Source organism: Helianthus annuus, chromosome 17 (assembly GCF_002127325.2).
Source record: "Helianthus annuus cultivar XRQ/B chromosome 17, HanXRQr2.0-SUNRISE, whole genome shotgun sequence".
Classification (NCBI taxonomy): domain Eukaryota; kingdom Viridiplantae; phylum Streptophyta; class Magnoliopsida; order Asterales; family Asteraceae; genus Helianthus; species Helianthus annuus.
In genome coordinates, this window is record NC_035449.2 from 55,625,705 (window position 1) to 55,634,197 (window position 8,493).

General features: G+C 33.5%; 1 long non-coding RNA gene across 1 annotated transcript; it reads left to right on the forward strand.

The window, feature by feature from the left end:
* The first annotated feature begins 687 nt into the window (after positions 1 to 687).
* Positions 688 to 2,150, forward strand: LOC110923284. The gene is made up of 4 exons (XR_004887072.1): positions 688 to 1,391; positions 1,524 to 1,580; positions 1,678 to 1,840; positions 2,009 to 2,150. It is a non-coding gene; the product is annotated as an uncharacterized LOC110923284 (long non-coding RNA).
* The last annotated feature ends 6,343 nt before the right edge of the window (positions 2,151 to 8,493 follow it).

Below are 8,493 nucleotides of genomic sequence, written 5' to 3' on the forward strand. Positions count from 1 at the left end.
GTAGTTTGACCTAACTCATGTTGCAAACTTGTGCTATATAAACAAGGCTTTGCATTAGGGTTTAGGTTAATCACTATAATAACTAGAGAATTTGTGAGAGCTAGAGGGCTTGGACGAATTTTTGTTTGTTTGTGATCTTGATTGATTGTAATCAGTTTGATAGATAATCAATAAAGATCACTTTGTGGTGATTTCTACTTCTACACCTTTCAAATTCATTTTCTTTATAGAACGACTTTAGGTGGGTTCTTTCACAGAGTACTCGAGAGACATGAAAAAGACGTATTTATAATATAGTGATCTTTTGATAAGTCCTTAACCAAAGAAAGTTAATTTACACAATATTGAGAATTCGGATCCAAGTTATCGTTCTTAATTACTTTTTATTTTTATTTTTACTACTACAAAATGGAGTATTAGCCGGTGTTGAAGATTTATTTTAGACGGGGTTAAAGCAATAACACCGTCTTAAAATCAATACCATTGTGCTGCTTTGATTAAAATATTCAAGATAATTCAAAAGACACCGTCTAATGCTTAAACACCGTCTTATAGTAATTTATGCAACCTTTAGACGGCCTCTTATAAACATCATTTACTTTGATTAAAATATTCAAGAAAACAATAAACGTATAAAAAAGGAACTTAAGAAATTTAGAAAAAAATTAAGATAAAGAAAGAACTTAAGAAATACGCATAGGAGAAACCCTAACATAGTTACCGGAGAAACCATCGACCAAAGAAATGGAGGGTGAACCGCCACATGTGGCAACGACATGGTACCAGGCTTTTCGGTCACCGCAGCGGCAATCAACCAACTGCACAGCAACAAACAACCACAGTTTCAGGCGGTTAGGGTTTCGGTTCGGTTGGATAGGGTACAAGGGTTTCCGGTAACCGTAGCGGTGATCAACCAGCCACACATCGGCGATCAACCACAGTTTCAGGCGACTAGGGTTTTGGTTCGGTTGCCGTGTCAGGAGACATCAACGGAACAGATGGTGACGGCCATGCGGTTATTTCTCGGATACCCCCATTTCATCTCAGCAATTCGCATAATCTACTGTACGTTTATGTATGTTTCGTTCTTCAATTGTTCCAGAATTGTTAGATGTGTTTTTGGGGTATTGATGGTGTGGTTTTGTGGAAGAGTAGAAATTTGTTTTGGGGATTTTGGGGAAAGTATGAGTTGCAAGGGAGAAACGATACTTGGCAAGATTGCTTGTTTTAACTGTTGAACAATATTTATTTGTTTAATTGAGTTTTATTATTGTTGAAGTCAGGGCAAACTTTGAGTTTCTTGAAAAGATTGGAATAGATAGGTGGTCTGGTGGTTCTTTATGATATAGACATTGCTCCGGCTGGTGAAACTATTGTTGATCTTGGATCTGGTATGACACCTCTATGAAAACATTAAAAAGCATACAAGTTCAGTAATAAACTTTTAAGTCTAAACCATCCACATTTTTTCCGTTTTCAGTTTTTAATAGCAGATTTGTTTTGTGTGCCTTTTTTTGTTACAGGAAATAGAATGAAGATTATTTAGGATCATCGGACACATTAATCTGAATGCAAAACTGGTAACTCAACTCGATCATCACCGTTCGTTCATTCTATTTCTTAATCTATTAGTTTGTCTCAATTTCATTTGAGGCTTCAAGTTACATTGACTTATAGGTTTTGCTTGGAGACATGGAAGTTGGTAAATTTGGTCTGTTTTTTAAGATCGACAAAGGCCAGTTTCTAGAATTCCGGGTTATTTTCTTCATCGTCTCAAATTCTTTTTTTTATGTTGATGGTAAATGATCCTAAGCGGCTGTTCCTTGCGAAGCACCAATAGGTAAGATCTGTGTTCGATGTCGCTGTAACATTCTTTGGTATAACCTTTTGATATTGTATATTCATCATAGGCATTCATTATTTTAATTTGTAATTTGTAACAAGGTATACTATCTTACTAGAATATTGGACACTATTATAAGATGTGCATACAATTATTATCTTGTAGGTGTTTTTGAAGCTCTTGAACTAAGAGATAGAGGCTCAGATTACTTGGGAAAAGATGCCTTCAAGGTAAGCTAATAGTCTTGGTTAATGAGTTTTATCTATATTATCTATAGAGTCTACACCCTATGATTATGATATAACTTAGCTTTTACATGTTATGTGATAGGAATCATACTCTCGTTATTGTCATTTGTCTATTTTAGGAGGGGGTTAAGTGTAATTGCTATTTCTATAAATAAGGATCAATAGTCATTTAGGAAGGGAGGAGAGATTTTAGGAAGTTGTTAGGCTCTTGCATTAGCATGAGAAGGGCATAGCCCTGGACCACTTCGGTGGCTAGTATTTGTATTTTCTTCTTCAGTTTACCAAATATAATTACAGATTTACTTTCATCATCTCCATTAAATTCTGTTACCTATCATTGGTCCGACCTGCCACTTCTGCTCTACAATTCTATACTTCAATTCTCGACCTACCTCACCTCTGCTTTCTGGTTTGATTCAAATTCTGTTTCTGGTTCAATTTCCAGATCTGCTTTTCATTTGATTTCTGTTCGTCCAATTCAATTTCATATTTCAGATTCATATTCCTGTTCGGTTTTACTTGTTATCAGATCTAGATCTTCAATCAGATCTATCTTCAATTTTCGGATCTGTGTTCCTTCGGATCTCAGATCTAATTCGTTTCAGATCTTCTGCCTTCCATCAGATCCAATTCGTTTCAGATCTTCAATTTCCGTTCCAACATCGTCGATTTCTGAAATCCAATTTCTGAATTCTCGGATTTCAGTTCCGATTTCAAATCAATCGCTGGTTTCACCCTCTGTTCCTGTTCGAGTTCCAGATCTCTCCAGTTCGTTTTATTTTCTGATACAATCTCCAATATGGTGAATACTTCTACTCGTCTGGACATTCAGGATCAATTGATTCAGAAGCTTCAGAGTGATATGGCAAATCAGTCTTCTCGACTGGATTCCATCGCTGCTACCTTAGATGCGTATCGGGCGGAATCCGCTGAATTTCGTAAGGTGATGCTCGCTTGGATGAAGGATCAGGAGACAAACCACACCGATCTTTCACCAAAGTCAGGGCTATCAGATTCGCTTGGTTCGGGAGTTGATTCCGGTGCGGTATTTACTTCTTCTAGTCTCAAATCTGCTTCCAATGGGGATTTGTCTGGTGATCGTTCGGCTCTATTAGCTCAATTGGAGGCAATTGTGTCCAGATCTGAAGCACACTTGCGTGGTCATACGATTTCACGTTCTTCAGGTTCCAGCTCTCAATTGTCGTTTTCGATGGTTTCGGCTGATGCTAAAACATTTGGCGCTGGGAATTTAGGGTCGCACAGGGCTGATTGGGCTACATCAGATAGTTTGCAAGGAAAGTTGGGCTTGGACACTATAGTGGGCCTACGTATTCAACAGAAAATGGTTGTGGATTTGGGCTCTACACGTCTGGGATCGCCGGGTGACGTACTTACTTCAGCAATTCAGTTTCTGTTTCGTGACACCATCTATTCCGCATCACAGTTGGTCTCTTTTCCCTTGCCTTCGGTACATATCTCTATCCAAGTTGCTGGGAAATTCTTGCTGGCGGGGATGATAAAACCCCCGGTTTTTGTCCCAATTTCAGTTCCCTTTGACAGGGGGAAATTTTCGCTCGAATTCTACGATCGACGTTCAGGCTGTAAGGGAGGAATGATCCCCACTAGTCATCTTTGGGTGGTGCATGGGCAGCCTCGACCACCTGAGTCACTCTCGAAGAAATCTACGCTTGAATGTCAAGTCAGTTGTCGTTCCCAGTCTTGAGGGCAAGACTGTTTTGAAGGGTGGAGTAATGATAGGAATCATACTCTCGTTATTGTCATTTGTCTATTTTAGGAGGGGGTTAAGTGTAATTGCTATTTCTATAAATAAGGATCAATAGTCATTTAGGAAGGGAGGAGAGATTTTAGGAAGTTGTTAGGCTCTTGCATTAGCATGAGAAGGGCATAGCCCTGGACCACTTCGGTGGCTAGTATTTGTATTTTCTTCTTCAGTTTACCAAATATAATTACAGATTTACTTTCATCATCTCCACTAGGTTGTTGCTAATCACCCTTGTTTTTACAAGCTGTGAAGAAGGACAACACCAATTTTGTTGGTCAAAATCTGTCTACAGGAAGTGAAACCACCTCTGCTTGGCTAGAGGTATGACTAAGTATCTGATGAAGAAGCGGACGATGACACGGATATGACGTACAATTATTACATTTTATATGTTAGGTAGTTTTATGACATGTTTGTGAATTGTGACTTAAAACGAACCTGGATTGTGACGTTTGTGACATTTGTGACATTTATGGTTATGTTTTTGTTGAAAGGCAACCATTTATGCTTATTAGTTTATGTTTATTTAGTTTTTGTGTGTCGTGAACCGGAAATTGGCAGGTTTGTATTGAAAAAACAAGAAAAAAAACGTTTTTTAAGCATCAGCGACGACAGGGAAATAGTGCCGATTGCGACGACAGGATAACAACGACGATTTATATCATAATATCAAAAGACGGTGTTCATCAAGTTTATCAAATTGAACACCAAAAGACGGTGTTCATCAAGTTTAAGCCGGTGTTCAAATTGAACACCGTCTAATAAGACTTGATTTTAAACCGGTGCACTTTAAGACGGTGTTGAAAACACCGTCTTAAAACCTATATCACCTTGTCTAAAGCTCTGTTTTGTAGTACTGTTTGTGCTTTGCTTTTATGTTTAAGAACCTTTACACAAACTCACTATTTGGTTTTATTAGACGTTGATAACATTCCGGTACCAAAAGCTTTTGTGTCGTTTGATGATCTCAGTATTATACATTCGCTATACTACGCTAACGGTGGGTGCACTTGCCCTAACGTGTTATAGAAATAATTGTATTTTACCTTGTTTAAAAATTTATATCTTGAGTTCGTGTTAAAGACCGGCCTAAATAGTTAATATTTCAATACACGTCTCAACTTTAGTTAGGACCTAAAACCGCACCAAAAACTTCAAACCCATCGCGCTACTTAATCATATTTGTACAAGTGTATGTAGTTAGACATGGTTATACTTTTTCTGAAGTATTTAATTTTTAACGTTGGCCGTTAAATTTTTTATTTTAATTTTTAACAGATTTTTAACCAACCACGAGGTTTTTTTTAAGGTACTTTCTCAACTAACATTAATTTTTAACCAACCACGAGGTTTTTTTTAAGGTACTATTGTGGAAATATATCAAGTGGAAAGTGAATATGGGGCTGTTATACATCTAACTTACGTGTGAAACCCATCAAAACTACGTCGTTTTAATTAAAATATATTAAATCATTTATTTTCCATCATTATCTCCTTATCAATCTCCATTTTTTTAACAATATCGATACCTTCTCCTTCACAAAATTAAGCGCAGCAAGCCAGCAACAATCCCACTAAAATACATATTAATCTTTGTTCTCAAAAGTTGATCGCTGGTGACTATTGACTATTATCGCAACAACCAATCACATCTTCATATTGACTATTGGAGACTCCATATTGATTGCTGGTGACTATTTTTGCTTTTTTGTTTCTTTTTTTTTTCTTTTGCAATCATTCTATCATGAATTCGTTCGTGAGATATGTTGATCAGGTAGAATTGGATATACACGATTATCAAGCAGACAATATGAATAAAGTAATATCTACATCCATCATCAATTTAAAAAAATATATATGTTGCTCCATGTAAAAAAATTAATGTACCTTGTTCTTAGCTGTTCTTATTCTATTCGTATTAGTGATTCGCTATAGTGAACTGAATAAATCTTTTGATAGTGATGGAAAATAAATGATTTAATATATTTTAATCAAAACGACGTAGCTTTGATGGGTTTCACATGTAAGTTAGATGTATAATAGCCCCATATTCACTTTCCCCATATATCAATTTGAGTACTCGCAAAAGTTAAAAAAATCGTCCCTTTTTTAAAATATACCTAATGAGACTAACAAAGAAATTTCTTTTTCTTACCATTCTGATCTTTATAAAATTCATATTTTAACAAGTATAACAACTTAGAAATACGATAAATTACACCGATATCATTGTCACTCTATAATATTTGAGATATCTAAAACATGTATATTTAGTAAGTTCATATTCCATAAAATACAACATATATAAAATAATCAAATGCATATCTCAAAGTAAAGTACATGTTAACCTAATGAAACTACTCCTATAAAGCATTACCGACAACATCAAAACAATAAAATAAAAGTTTATAGTATATATAGTTCCGGTATATGGTGTAGGTAAACTGGTGTATGATTTCTAGTAATCGGGTTGAGTAGTCCGAAATGTTTTAGGTGCATCATATAGTATATTGTCAATGCTTAAACTATAATCTATATATACTTATATGTATATTGTTAATTCTTAAACTATACATATATGTATAGTGTAAAATATATAGATACTTATTGTTTTTCTTTAAACACATACTAGGTTAAAACCCCGTGTATTACACGGGTTTCATCAATAAATTACTAAATAGGTATTGATAAGCCGGAAAAATATACTACATATTTTAAAAATAATAATTACATAAATGAAATATTCATAAATAGTTGAAAAAATAAAAATTTTTAACTATTTGACCCCCTAGAGATCAAACATAGCTCAAATAGATATGTCTATAAAAAAATGGTTGAAGTTGTCAAAAGAGGCATACTTAGTCGACCCATACGAGCCATGAATGTAGAGAAGATTAGGAGAACGATGTATGCGTGTATGATATTACACAACATGATTCTTAAGGACGTCGGGCATACATTCTCACCAGTCCACATAAGGGATCCTTTAGTTCAACCCGTTTTGGACAATGATGTCCTTGGTGAGATTATGGATCCACATACGCATTTTCGACTTCGCATGATCTTGTGGCACATATTTCAATTCAAGATCTATCGTATCTTGAAGATTTAGATGAGGAATAGCTTATTTTTATTTTGTATTATGTTCTATAATTTTTTTAGTTGGATTTTTTTTTTATTTTCTAATCTATTTTATTTATCTGAATTTGATTTATGTTTATTTGGTATTTAATTGTTTAATTTATTTAATGTTAAAAAAATTCGAGGATACTTTAGGGTATGTTTCGCCAGTGTTTGTGGTTTTAAGGTGTATCTTCCCCCAACTAGAATAGAAAAAAATATAATAAAATAGGTTAGAAACATATGATAAAAACTATGCTATTAATTAACCTAGATATATATAAACTACATACGTGTGAATTTGTTTTTCTAACTAATTTAAATTAATTAATATCGACACATGCCAAGACTTGTTTCTAGATATATCTTTTTGTTTAACCAAAATAATGTAAGATCATCATTAATCTTAAAATTCGTTTCAAAAGATTATTAATTAATATCGACACATGCCAAGACTTGTTTTTAGATATATCTTTTTGTTTAACCAAAATAATGTAAGATCATCATTAATCTTAAAATTCGTTTTAAAAGATTATTTTCTCACTATTGATATATGTAACATTTTCTTTATTTTAATATCATTGGAGATAAAGTTAAAAATTATTATTTGTTATTTAATAAAGAGGTTTTTTTTTTTAAATAATGGCAAGGGGCATGAGAAAGTGACATGTGTCCCAAAAGATTTTTGTTTATTAGTATAGGAAGATTTTAGACATATGTATACTAAAAAAAGACATATTTAGAACCATGATATTCTTATATATACATATATTTATAATTATTTATACACATATGTACTTATATGTCCATTATCAAACAAAAATTTACTATATTTATGTTTCAATTTTAAACACGTATATACAAATATGTATAGCTAAAGATCGGCAATATAAACATTTGTATTATCTACTATTCTTATATGTATATATAAAAAAAGCAAAAAACCTGACAGAAAATGCTCCGATATTTTCAAAAAAAAAAAATTCATAAAAAAGTCTTTTGCATTTTTTGCCTTTTTTTTTTGCATTTTGCTTCGGGTAAATGTGCGGTCCAAAATGCTTCTCATGTTTCTTAATTAACCTAGTGCTTCTCACACCATCCTAACCCTATATATATATATATATATATATATATATATATATATATATATATATATATAGGATGAGGTTCAAATGTGAACAAAATCCCAAGAGTGAACTACGTGAACTAATCTAGGCCCTTCATTTTATTGATCTTGAGATTTTAAATGAGTGGCATGATTGTAATTAATTGGTTAGTTTCTACTAATTAATTAAATACAAAAGGGTAGAAGTGTAATTACATTTGTAATTTAAAATATGGAAATAAATAGTTTCCATAATCTTCAATTGCAAAAAATCCCGTAAATATCTAAACTATAGTTTATCAATCCCCTTGATTACCCCTTTTATTCACAACGCATATCTTATTTCTCTCTCACATTCATCAGCGATTTTAAAGAAACCCAGGGGGTGGGGAGG